Below are 13050 nucleotides of genomic sequence, written 5' to 3'. Positions count from 1 at the left end.
TGTGGTGGCAACTCTGACTGACATAGGGCCCGCAATCCTCGGTGTGGGGAGGATGTGTTGCGTCCCAAGGTCCGACTGGGTCCCGGCTTCCACTATGTTTACCCAGTGTGCCGTCAGTAAGATGTACCATCCCTGGCCACAAGCACTTGTCCTTGTGTCCATTGTCAGGTGGACTCTCCCAGTAACTGCATTGCTGAGGGCGCAGCAGATGTTTTGGGACACGTGCTTGTTTAGTGCGGGGATGGCACACCGGGCAAAATAGTGTCAGCTGGGGACCGAGTACCGAGGGACGGCCACCGCCATAAGGTTGCGGAAGGATTCCGTCTCCATCAGCCTAAAGGCAGCATTTCCAATGAAAGCAGTCGTGAAATGTGCGAATTTAGGACTGTGGCCTGTGGGGCATTGGCTGCAAATTTGCACATTCGTTCAAAGCTCTGGGATGTGGACAATTGAACTGTGCGGTGGGACGTGGAGGTTGATGCTGTTTCTTGAGAAACTGCCATAACAAGTGAAAACTGAGAGGAGGGGGCATCTTTGCATGCAATATGGACAGGGGATTGCCTCGCACGCACAGCAGGGGGTTCTCTTGCACGCACAACAGTGGAAGAAGCAGTGGTGACACCCACTGACACTGGTTGTGGACCGTGGGGTTCGCCCCACAAAGTTGGGTGCATTGCTGACATGTGCCTGATCATGCTGGTGGTGGTCAGGCTGGTAGTTTTGTCACCCCTGCTGATGCTGGCATGGCAGGTGGTACAAATGGCCTTTTTGCTGCTATCAGCAGAGTATATAAAAAATTTCCAGACTGTGGAAGACCTACCGGTTGTGCTGGCAACGTCCGTCATGTTGGTGATACGGGGAACTGTTGCCCACCTTCTGTCTGCGGCCACCACACTGCTTCTTCCTGCCTGTTGGTGTACTCTGCCTCCCTCCCCCTTTGTGCTGCTGGCCTCGCTCTGCGTGTCCTCCTGCCACGTTGGGTCAGTTACTAGATCATCCACCACCTCCTCCTCTTCCACTATACCACTACGATCCTCCTCCTCACTTCGTGTCAATTGTGTCTCGTCAACGTCCACCTCTTGTGACATATTGCCAGCGTCGACTTCCTCTGGCCATGGCTGTTCAAATATTTGGGCATCGCTACAAGGGATCTCCTCTTCCACCACTTCAAGAGGAGCAGGCGAGGGGCACAAATATGGAAATGGACCAGTGAACAGCTCTTCAGAGTGTCCAACTGTGGGATCAGTTGCTGTCTGACGACACTCGGCATTTGTGAGAGGAAGGAGCATTAGGGTGAGGAGGATTATGCGATCGAGACTCATGGCTACTAAAACTTGACTGTGTGGAAGACAGACCGGAGGTGGTGGTGCCCAGGTAATTTGAAGTATTATCTGCTATCCAATTAATAACCTGTTCACACTGATCAGTTCGCAATACTGGTGTTGTAGTGTGCTTCCTTAATAATTCGGTCAAGAAGTGGGAGCGAGAAAATGTGGCTGTTGGTTGTGGCACATTTTTACCTTGGCCACGGCCCCATCCTCTACACGCACCGTCACCAGAACGTCCAGTTCCACGTCCCTTGCCACGCGCCTTGCCCATTGTAAATGAAGTAAATTAGCTTACACTCGCACTATCAATGGTAAAAAGGGTAATAAAAAGGAGATTAGAACCGTTCTATTTCACTGGCCTACACCAGAATCTTTTAAACAGATAAATTTGTGTCTGAACAGTCAGTGAGACACTATTACAATTTTTTTTATGTAAGAAAGGCCAAAAGCTAGATAATACAGAGATTTGAACCGTGGAACTGCAAAGCCAAACTTCTATTTATCTGGCCTACACTGGCATATTTTAAACAGATATATTTGTGTCTGAACAGTCAGGGAGACACTATTACTATTTTTTTATGTGAAAAAGGCCAAAAGCTGGATAATACAGAGATTTGAACCGTGGAACTGTAAAACCAATCTTCTAGCTATCTGGCCTACACCAGGATATTTTAAACAGATATAGTTGTGTCTGAACAGTCAGGGAGACACTATTACTGTTTTTTTTATGTAAAAAAGGCCAAAAGCTGGATAATACAGAGATTTGAACCATGGAACTGCAAAACCAAACTTTTAGTTATCTGGCCTACACCAGAATATTTTAAACAGATATATTTGTGTCTGAACAGTCAGGGAGACACTATTACTGTTTTCTTATACGGAAAAAGGGCCAAAAGCTGGATATAACAGAGATTTGGACTGTGGAACTGCAAAACGAAACTTCTAGTTATCTGGCCTACACTAGAATATTTTAAACAGATATTTTTGTGTCTGAACTGTCAGGGAGACACTATTACAGTTTTTTTTATGGAAAAAAGGCCAAAAGCTGGAAAATACAGAGATTTGAACCGTGGAACTGCAAAACAAAACATCTAATTATCTGGCCAACACCAGAATATTTAAAACAGATATATTTGTGTCTGAACAGTCAGGGAAACACTATTACTGTTTATTTTTACGTAAAAAAGGCCAAAAGCAGGATAATACTGAGATTTGAACAGTGGAACTGCAAAACCAACTTCTAGTTATCTGGCCTACACCAGAATATTTTAAACAGACATATATATAAATATATATATATATATATATATATATATATATATATATGGAAATGGACCAGTGATCAGCTCTTTAGAGTGTCCAACTGTGGGATCAGTTGCTGTCTGACGACACTCGGCATGGTGGGAGTAAGGAGCATCAGGGTGAGGAGGAACATGCAGTCGAGACTCACGGCTACTAAAACTTGACCGTGTGGAAGACAGACCGGAGGTGGTGGTGCCCAGGTAATTTGAAGTATTATCTGCTATCCAATTAATAACCTGCTCACACTGATCAGTTCGCAATACTGGTGTTGTAGTGTGCTTCCCTAGTAATTCGGTCAAGAAGTGGGAGCAATAATATGTGGCTGTTGGTTGTGGCACATTTTCACCTTGGCCACAGCCCCATCCTCTACACGCACCATCATCAGAACGTCCAGTTCCACGTCCCTTGCCATGCGCCTTGCCATTGTAAATGAAGTAAAATAACTTACACTCGCACTATCAATGGAAAAAGGGTAATAAAAAGGAGATTAGAACCATGGAAGAGGAAAACCACAGTTCTATTTTCTGGCCTACACCAGAATATTTTAAACAGATTTATTTGAGTCTTAACAGTCAGTTAGACACTATTACTGCTTTTTTTACGGAAAAAAGTCCAAAAGCATGATAACACAGAGATTTGAAGCGTGGAACTGCAAAACCAAACTTCTAGTTATCTGGCCTACACCAGAATATTTTAAACAGATATATTTGTGTCTGAACAGTCAGGGAGACACTATTACTGTTTTTTTTGTGTAAAAAAGGCCAAAAGCTGGATAATACAGAGATTTGAACCATGTAACTGCGAAACCAAACTTCTAGTTATCTGGCCTACACCAAAATATTTTAACCAGATACATTTGTGTCTGAACAGTCAGAGAGACACTATTACTGTTTTTTTATACGGAAAAAGGGCCAAAAGCTGGATAATACAGAAATTTGGACTGTGGAACTGCAAAACGAATATTCTAGTTATCTGGCCTACACTAGAATATTTTAAACATATATTTTTGTGTCTGAACAGTCAGGGAGACACGATTACAGTTTTTTTTATGGAAAAAAGGCCAAAAGCTGGATAATACAGAGATTTGAACCGTGGAACTGCAAAACAAAACATCTAATTATCTGGCCAACACCAGAATATTTAAAACAGATATATTTGTGTCTGAACAGTCAGGGAAACACTATTACTGTTTATTTTTACGTAAAAAAGGCCAAAAGCAGGATAATACTGAGATTTGAACAGTGGAACTGCAAAACCAACTTCTAGTTATCTGGCCTACACCAGAATATTTTAAACAGACATATATATAAATATATATATATATATATATATATATATGGAAATGGACCAGTGATCAGCTCTTTAGAGTGTCCAACTGTGGGATCAGTTGCTGTCTGACGACACTCGGCATGGTGGGAGGAAGGAGCATCAGGGTGAGGAGGAGCATGCAGTCGAGACTCACGGCTACTAAAACTTGACCGTGTGGAAGACAGATCGGAGGTGGTGGTGCCCAGGTAATTTGAAGTATTATCTGCTATCCAATTAATAACCTGCTCACACTGATCAGTTCGCAATACTGGTGTTGTAGTGTGCTTCCCTAGTAATTCGGTCAAGAAGTGGGAGCAAGAATATGTGGCTGTTGGTTGTGGCACATTTTCACCTTGGCCACGGCCCCATCCTCTACACGCACCATCATCACAACGTCCACTTCCACGTCCCTTGCCATGCGCCTTGCCCATTGTAAATGAAGTAAAATAGCTTACACTCGCACTATCAATGGAAAAATGGTAATAAAAAGATTAGAACCATGGAAGAGGAAAACCACAGTTCTATTTTCTGGCCTACACCAGAATATTTTAAACAGATATATTTGAGTCTGAACAGTCAGTTAGACACTATTACTGCTTTTTTTACAGAAAAAAGTCCAAAAGCATGATAACACAGAGATTTGAAGCGTGGAACTGCAAATCCAAACTTCTAGTTATCTGGCCTACACCAGAATATTTTAAACAGATATATTTGTGTCTGAACAGTCAGGGAGACACTATTACTGTTTTTTTGTGTAAAAAAGGCCAAAAGCTGGATAATACAGAGATTTGAACCATGGAACTGCAAAACCAATCTTCTAGTTATCTGGCCTACACTAGAATATTTTAAATAGATATATTTGTGTCTGAACAGTCAGGGAGACACTATTACTGTTTTTTTATGTAAAAAAGGCCAAAAGCTGGATAATACAGAGATTTGAACCGTGTAACTGCGAAACCAAACTTCTAGTTATCTGGCCTACACCAAAATATTTTAACCAGATACATTTGTGTCTGAACAGTCAGGGAGACACTATTACTGTTTTTTTTTACGGAAAAAAGGCCAAAAGCTGGATAATACAGAGATTTGAACCGTGGAACTGCAAAACCAAACTTCTAGTTATCTGGCCTACACCAAAATATTTTAAACATATATATTTGTGTCTGAACAGTCAAGGAGATACTATTAGTTTTTTTTATGTAAAAAAGGCCAAAAGCTGGATAATACAGAGATTTGAACCGTGGAACTGCAAAACCAAATTTCTAGTTATCTGGCCTACACCAGAATATTTTAAACAGATATATTTGTGTCTGAACAGTCAGGGAGACACTATTACTGTTTTTTTTTTTATGGAAAAAAGGCCAAAGGCTGGATAATACAGAGATTTGAACCGTGGAACTGCAAAACCAAACTTCTAGTTATTTGGCCTACACCAGAATATTTTAAACAGATATATTGGTGGCTGAACAGTCACAGACACACTGAATTTTTTTTTTTTTTGTCCGGGGGGGAAATACCAAAAGTTTAATAAGACTCGTATTTGTACAGTCTGACTGAGGAAATAAAAAATACACAATTTAGATGAAAAAAAAAGGATTTTTCCTGGCCCCTGAGGCCGGGGGATAAGTCTAGCAATTTGTGCAGCAAGAGCACACAGAACTGTAATGCACTGTTTGTTGGTATAACCATTGCGTCTCCTATACAGCCTGCCTGCCTGATATCTGGGATGGATATTAGTCCTGAGAAGGACTGTTTGTTTGATTTTAGAGACCCTACACTAACTATTTCGCACTATATATCTCTCCCTAACTCAGCAGCACTGACCCTACACTGTCTGATCCTGGGCGACTGTGTCCAAGAAGGCGGCGCCTGGTTTTAAATACTCGAGGTGACGCTGTGTGGCCAGCCAATCACTGTAATGCCCACAAACAACATGGCTGCGGCATTACAGTGACTGGCTGGCAATCCCTGCATGTTCATTGCCTCTGTGAAGAGCGCCAAAGGTGCAGGGCGGAGACCCGAGCTCCCGCCCGAGTAACCCGGAAATGCTCGGTGCTCGCCAAACATCCCGAGTAGTGAAATGCTCGGGCGAGTACCGATCAGTTTCGAGCATGCTCGCTCAACACTATTACTAATATATAAGTATAACACTTTCCCTTTTCGTGTGAAGCACTGCAACATCTTTCAATTGGAAGAGGCTGATCAACAGGTCTGGTCAAACGATCCTTCATCAACTGCTGTTTGGAGAATATCAGCCCTGTGCAGTTTTGAGGAAGGCTATACTAACAATTGGGCAGTATTTTATAAAGAGAGTGGGGATAAGCCAATCTCCCAAAATTTATTTCCACAGATTTCCTCAAGCTGACCAGCAGATTCTATTACATAAGTTTAAATTTCAGTTGGAATACAATCTGCCCTGAAAAGACATGTGTGGCGCCCCTGAGGGTTTGGTCGCCACAGAGGTACTGCATCTCACCCAGAGGTGTGGCATCTCACTCTCAGGTAAGGAAGGAGTACAGCCCGGGACCCTAACACCTGCATCCAACACATTCCACTTCAGTGGGGGCAGGGCGAGATTGCTCCTAAGGGAGAGCACAGTCCCTGGTCCCTAGCTGAAGGATGGAACTATGTAGTGGGTGTGGGTGGAGGAAGAAGCTTAGGGGAGCACTTATGAAAGGAAGGTATAAATAGAGAAGCCATCTTGTTTAGAGAGATCAGATCAGTCTACAGTGAGAGGAGTTGGGAGCAGGAGCTCTGTAGGAGCTCTGCTCAGGAGGAGGGCCTGAGGAGAGGCCCAAGACTAAATGAGAAGGAGAGGAGCAGGAAGGGCTCCAGGAACGAGGAAGGGACCCCAGGGGTACGGGCAGTGCTGGAGGCCACCCGTACGCCCGAATCTACCAGGAGGTGGAGGGGTCAGGCAACACAAAGGGGACCAGTCCCTCAACTAGCAGAGTACTCTATATCTCAACTAGAAACCGGAGACTGCAGTATTTCAAGTCCTGCAGCCAACAGTCCATATCAGTCTCACCAAGAATGTAGCCATAGAGGACCCAGGGGACGGAACAGACGTCGCCCGACAAGGCCCGCGGGTACCGGATTGGGACACTAGGTATGAGGTGCAGGGAGAAGGCCAGAGAGAGAGAGAACGCACAGAAGGGGGTCCCGCTAAGTACTCCTGAGATATCTGAGGGTTGACTGAACCCCTCCCTGAGTAAGCGTAGCACGAGGAGGGAAGCTACACTGGTACCTGTAACTTGGACTGCAACAACCGTGAATAAAGACCCTGAAGACTGCACCCCACTGTCTCTGTGATTATTATCTGCGCCATCACCCCTGCACTACAACACTCAGCATCACCTATAATATCTACAACATCTCTACACTGTCCTGGAGTTAAGCTCTGCCTGTGGAGAGCCAAACAAACTCTGCTGCCTTAAATACCAGCTACAGAGGAACTGTTCTGCAGCTGCGGCTACATATAGCCGCATACCACAGGTGGCGTCACAAACTATATATTTAAAACTATAAAATCCCCTGTAAATATTCCCCTTTTGAATGACCGCCCTGGGTCACGGACCAGGTCACCGCCACTGTGACATCTCCCCAAGCAACTACCGGCCCGGCACCGAGTACCCCACGGCCCAGGGGGTGCGTCACATGTATTATGCTCTTATGTCTCTCCAAACTTCAAAGCTGAAAAGTGTCCAACCCTCTCCTGTCTTCATTCTCCTCTACAGTCTTTCTGCGCTTACCAGACCTCACTTGTCATCTGTGGGGTACAACTCATGTCCACCCGGTCATATGGTGGGATGGGGCGACATTTGCCATGATATGTATTGCACCCTAAATGACGAGTGACTTCTCAGCCTAAGAAGGCCAAATAGAAAACTGAAGAAGAGAAAACCAAAGAGAACAATTCACTGATCTCTAATCAATGCTTAGCCTGTAGTTCCCTTATAACAGTATGTGCCACATTTGTTAAAACAAAGATAGTCATGTGTGTCAACCGTCTATCCCAGAAGATGGTGACCACTAAGTTCTCACATTACATTGTTAGTGAATAGTAATATATTCCTTATCCTTTAACACGTAAGAATATATTTTATTTCTGCTGTTATTTTACCAGGAAAACAACAGAACTAAACCCATAGTGCAGAGTAATATTCACCTTCACAAAACACTCATGTGAATGGAAGACAGTGTAATAGTTGTAATAGTCTGGAGATATTGAAGAGTTATTATATGAACTAGACGTGACAGCACTAAAGAAAACATGACATTATACTTCATATAATTGTATATCTCCAAGCGTGACACTTACAGAGAAAATTGCAAGAAGTGCCAAAGGGTTTATATTCCTTTTGTCTCCACCAGATAATATCTCTACAAAATTGCATTGTAATTATATTTTATTGAATCTATTGTCCCAGCACTGACCAGGAGACAGACACCACAATTTCATGTATCATAAAATGAATGAAAGGGGTATTCACTACTCCAAGATACTTTCCCAATATGTAGTGTTTTAATAATGCAGCAACTCACTTGGAAAATTAGGTAACACATTGAAAACTGCAACTGACCCTGCCGATTCCTGTACAGACTAGAGATCCTGACCCCACAGTCCCTAGTGGTTCCTGTGTGTTGAGATAGCCCTAACGACAGATTAGACAAATGCAACTTGGACCTATGCTGCCTGAAAGGCCATGAAGTGCCTCACATTCCTCCTAAAGAACAGGAGGGCAGAGCAGAGTGCAAATTACCTACAGAAGGGAAAGTGTGCTGAGATAAAAAGAGATCCCAGAGTGTGTAAACAAACCAAAAAATGCAAAATAAAAGGATTCAATACGAACTGTTAGAAAATATTCTGCCTGCTTCCTAAGAAGAAACAGAAGATAGGTGCAGGGTAAAGAACATAAACAGCAGAGAGAAAAACCCTAGCTTGTCTTTCACTGACTGGCTTAAACTACAGCAGTTTGGCTGGACATCTAAATGAGTCTATCACCAGCAGGAAATACCAGCAAGGGGAAAGTATATAAAGCCGCACCCGAAAGGTGATAGGACAGACAAATGAGTAAATCAAAACACCTGTTAGCCTGAAAATACTAAAGCAAGGTAACAGAAACTAAACACCCGCAGTTAAGGTGTATCTGCTATGGCTCAGTGAACAGAGAAGCCAAACACAAAGCACAGGCTCAAGGATTCGAGACCAGACACATGATATGTAGTATGTGTAATATTATTATTTTTATATTAATAATATTAGCAAATACCTCCAATTAAAAATGTAGTTTAGTTTTTCTGATTCACTATTTTTTTTACCCATGTAGGGCATTGCAGTAGCTTATGTATCCACGGTTACAACTACTCATAGATTGACAGTTAGTAGTTAGTAGTCTTAACCATGGATACATAAGCTACTGAAATGCCCTACATGGGGAAAGTGATATAGCAAATTTAAAAAACTGTTCTACAATTCTAATGGGATTAATTTGCTAATATTATTATTACACCTACTACATATTGGGATAGGATATTAGAGATGGGAATACTCCTTTAAGTAATGGATTTTTCTAACTTTGCTTTGATGGACTAATCACCCTAATACCGCAACACATTTTTTTTTCAAGTATAGATGAATTAACTTATTACTTTAAAGCTGATATTTAAAATAAGGGTTCTAATTATGACAACCTAAATACAAAAATAGCATCCACAATAATAAGTGCAAAAAAATGCTCAAAGTGTTGACAGACAGTGACCATTCACAGTGAGAGTTCATTTTTTATCATTTTTATTTTCCAGTACTACCTGACTAACAGCTATAATGGTAGCTCTTGACATATAGGCAGGTTTAGGCACTGCTCCATTCCAGCACCACATTTCAGATCACCATTCTCTGTGTGAATGGGAGTTATGCTCTTCCAATAATGCAACCTGGTGTTATCCCTTGCAATGTACATAGAGTCAATAATTCACACGATGTAAAATAAAATAGGTTCATGAGACCATGAATCCTTCAATTGCTCGATAATCCAGTTCCGTTGCTCACGTGTCCAATGTAGGCATGGGACAAAGGTCAGCATTGGATTTGAGAGAATCACTATAAGTTTAACTTATTCAACTCAGGGAGAGGAGAGAGATTTGTTTCTCATCAAATACATTCATTGTAAGTATAATATGCTGAGAAAGGGTTACAAAAATAATAAACTGTTATACTCACCTCTCCTAAGCTCTCCCCATTCCTGTCCAGCCATTTTCCGCAAGAGCCTCTGTTTGAGTCTTCTTGTTCTTCTCTCTCTAGGTCTGCTGACAAACACTGCTGACTAGGCCCCATACTGTCACACGGGGTGGAACACATGTCAAGGAAGTGCCTTGCACCCATTTGGTGACAGCGAGAAACCTAGTCAGTAGCTGCAGGAAGGTCCAGGAAAATAAGAAAATAGAGGAGCCAATCAGAAGACACTGCGTGGGAACAGCGGTGCAACAGGTATGTGAAGGACCAAGGAAAAGTGAGTATAAGGTTTTTTTAAACCATTCCCAGCCCTCACAATCCAGCAAAGTGAAAACTTGTCAGTCAACATTTTGTTGGAATCGCATGAAGTAAATAGCACAAAATTCAGATTTGCCTCAATTTAGACATTTTGTAAAATTGTAAATGTATACTAATTAGTTAGAATCAATTCACTCACCTCTAATCAGCATGAATGCTGCCCCAAAAGCAGCAAACTAATGTATTTTGTTCAGACACATCTATAATATAATGCTGGATGCGTCCTTCTGTCAAAAGCCTCATTAGACTGTGCCTGCGCAGTGTGGCAGGATCAGAAGACCACATCCAGCGTTCAAAGGTGACAGGGAGGAGCTCAAGGAGTGTGGCGCCGGAGAATGTGGTATGCGTAAGCGCTGACCAAATATCACAATCTCCGGCGCCATGAGTACATACTGCGATCTCCGGCGAGGATAGAGGAGAAGTGTGGGGCCAGAGTCAGCACCTGTGCATAGAACGATCTCCGGTGCCATTTTATTGAACACAAATTTGCACACAGTGTCTTCAACAAAATGGAGCCGGACAGCACAGTATACACACATGGTGATTCCGGCGTCATTTTATTTAAATAACGCAGATGACGAGCTGCAAGGAAGCGGGGAAAAGGTGAGAAGGAGTGTTTTTTTTTTTAAGATGGATGGATGGATCAACATCAGCGCAGGCAGGATGGGGAGCATATAATAGGATGGGGCACCAGGATGGGGGAGCATATATATAAGAATGGGGGAGCATCTACCATGATGGGTGATCAGGATGGGCGAGCATTTACTAGGATAGGGGAGCATATACCAGGATGGGAGACCAGGATGGGGGAGCATATACCAGGATGAAATACAAGGATGGTGGAGCATATACCAGGATGGAGGAGCATATTCCATGATGGGGGACAAGGATGGGGTAGCATATATCAGAATGGGGGAGCATATTCCAGAATGTGAGAGCATGTACCAGGATGGAGGAGCATGTACCAGGATGGGCAAGCTTATTCCAGGATGGGGGAGCATATATCAGGAAGAGGGACCAGGGTGGGGCAGCATATACAAGGATGGGGGAGCATAAACCAGGATGGGGGAGCATATAATAGGATAGGGCACCAGGATGGGGGAGCATATACCCGAATGGGGGAGCATCTACCATGATGGGGGATCAGGATGGGAGAGCATAGACCAGGATGAGGGAGACAATAATAGGATGGGGGGACAGAATGGTGTAGCATATACTAAGATGGGGGTGCATATACCAGGATGGGAGACCAGGATGGGGGAGCATACACCAGGATGAAGTACCAGAATGGTGGAGCATATACCAGGATGGAGGAGCATATTCCAGGATGGGGGACAAGGATGGGGTAGCATATACCAGAATGGGGGAGCATATTCCAGGATGTGAGAGCATGTACCAGGATGGAGGAGCATGTACCAGGATGGAGAACCAGGATGGGAAAGCTTATTCCAGGATGGGAGAGCATATACCAGAAAGGGGGACCATGGTGGGGCAGCATATACAAGGATGGGGGAGCATATATCAGGATGGGGGAGCATATAATAGGATGGGGCATCAGGATGGGGGAGCATATACCTGAATGGGGGAGCATCTACCATGATGGGGGATCAGGATGGGAGAGCATAGACCAGGATGAGGGAGAAAATAATAGGATGAGGGAACAGAATCGGGGTGCATATACCAGAATGGGAGACCAGGATGGGGTACCATATACCAGGATGAAGTACCAGGATAGTGGAACATATACCAGGATGGAGGAGCATATTCCAGGATGGGGGACCAGGATGTGGTAGCATATACCAAGAAGGCAGAGCATATTCCAGGATGCGAGAGCATGTACTAGGATGGGGGAGTATGTACCAGGATGGAGTACCAGGATGGGCAAGCATATTCCAGGATGGGGGAGCATATACCAGGATGGTGGACCAGAGTGGGGCAGCATATACAAGGATGGGGGAGCATATACCAGAATGGTGGAGCATATAATAGGATGGGGTACCAGGATGGGGGGCATATATTAGGATGGGGAAGCACATTCCAGGATGCGAGAGCATGTACCAGGATGGGGGAGCAAATAATAGGATGGTGTACTAAGATGGGGGGTATATATCAGGATGGGGACCAGTAAGGGGGAGTAGATACCCAGATGCGGGAGCATATATCAGTATGGGGGACCAGGATGGGGAGCATATTTCAGGATGAGGGAGCATATAATAGGTTTGGGTATCAGGATGGGGAAGCACATACCAGGATGGGGGAGCATATACCAGGATTCAGCAGAATATAATAGGATGAATTACCAGGATGGGCAAGCACATACCAGGATGGGGGACAAGGATGGGGGACCAGGATGGAGTGCATATACCAGGATAGGGAGCATACACCAGGATGGGGTACCTGGATGGGGTAGCATATTCCAGAATTGGGTACCAGGATGGGGGAGCATTTTCCAGGATGGGCGAGCATATAATAGGATAGGTGACCAGCATGGGGGAGCATATACCAGGATGAGGGACCAGGACAGCGGAGCATTCAGTTTCAGTTATTGGGTTGGGGGTG

The 13050-nt window shown here is 43.9% G+C and overlaps 1 protein-coding gene across 3 annotated transcripts in view; it reads right to left on the bottom strand.

Annotated features, from left to right (window-relative positions):
• Positions 1–13050, bottom strand: part of KCNT2 (potassium sodium-activated channel subfamily T member 2) — a 1642055-nt gene that overhangs the window by 1273017 nt on the left and 355988 nt on the right. The gene's annotated exons all lie outside the window — the stretch shown is intronic.

Source organism: Phyllobates terribilis, unplaced genomic scaffold, assembly GCF_046119375.1.
Source record: "Phyllobates terribilis strain yellow unplaced genomic scaffold, ASM4611937v1 Scaffold_8__6_contigs__length_399053987, whole genome shotgun sequence".
NCBI lineage: Eukaryota > Metazoa > Chordata > Amphibia > Anura > Dendrobatidae > Phyllobates > Phyllobates terribilis.
The sequence above is the reverse complement of the archived record's forward strand: the minus strand, read 5'-3'. Positions and strand labels throughout refer to the sequence as shown.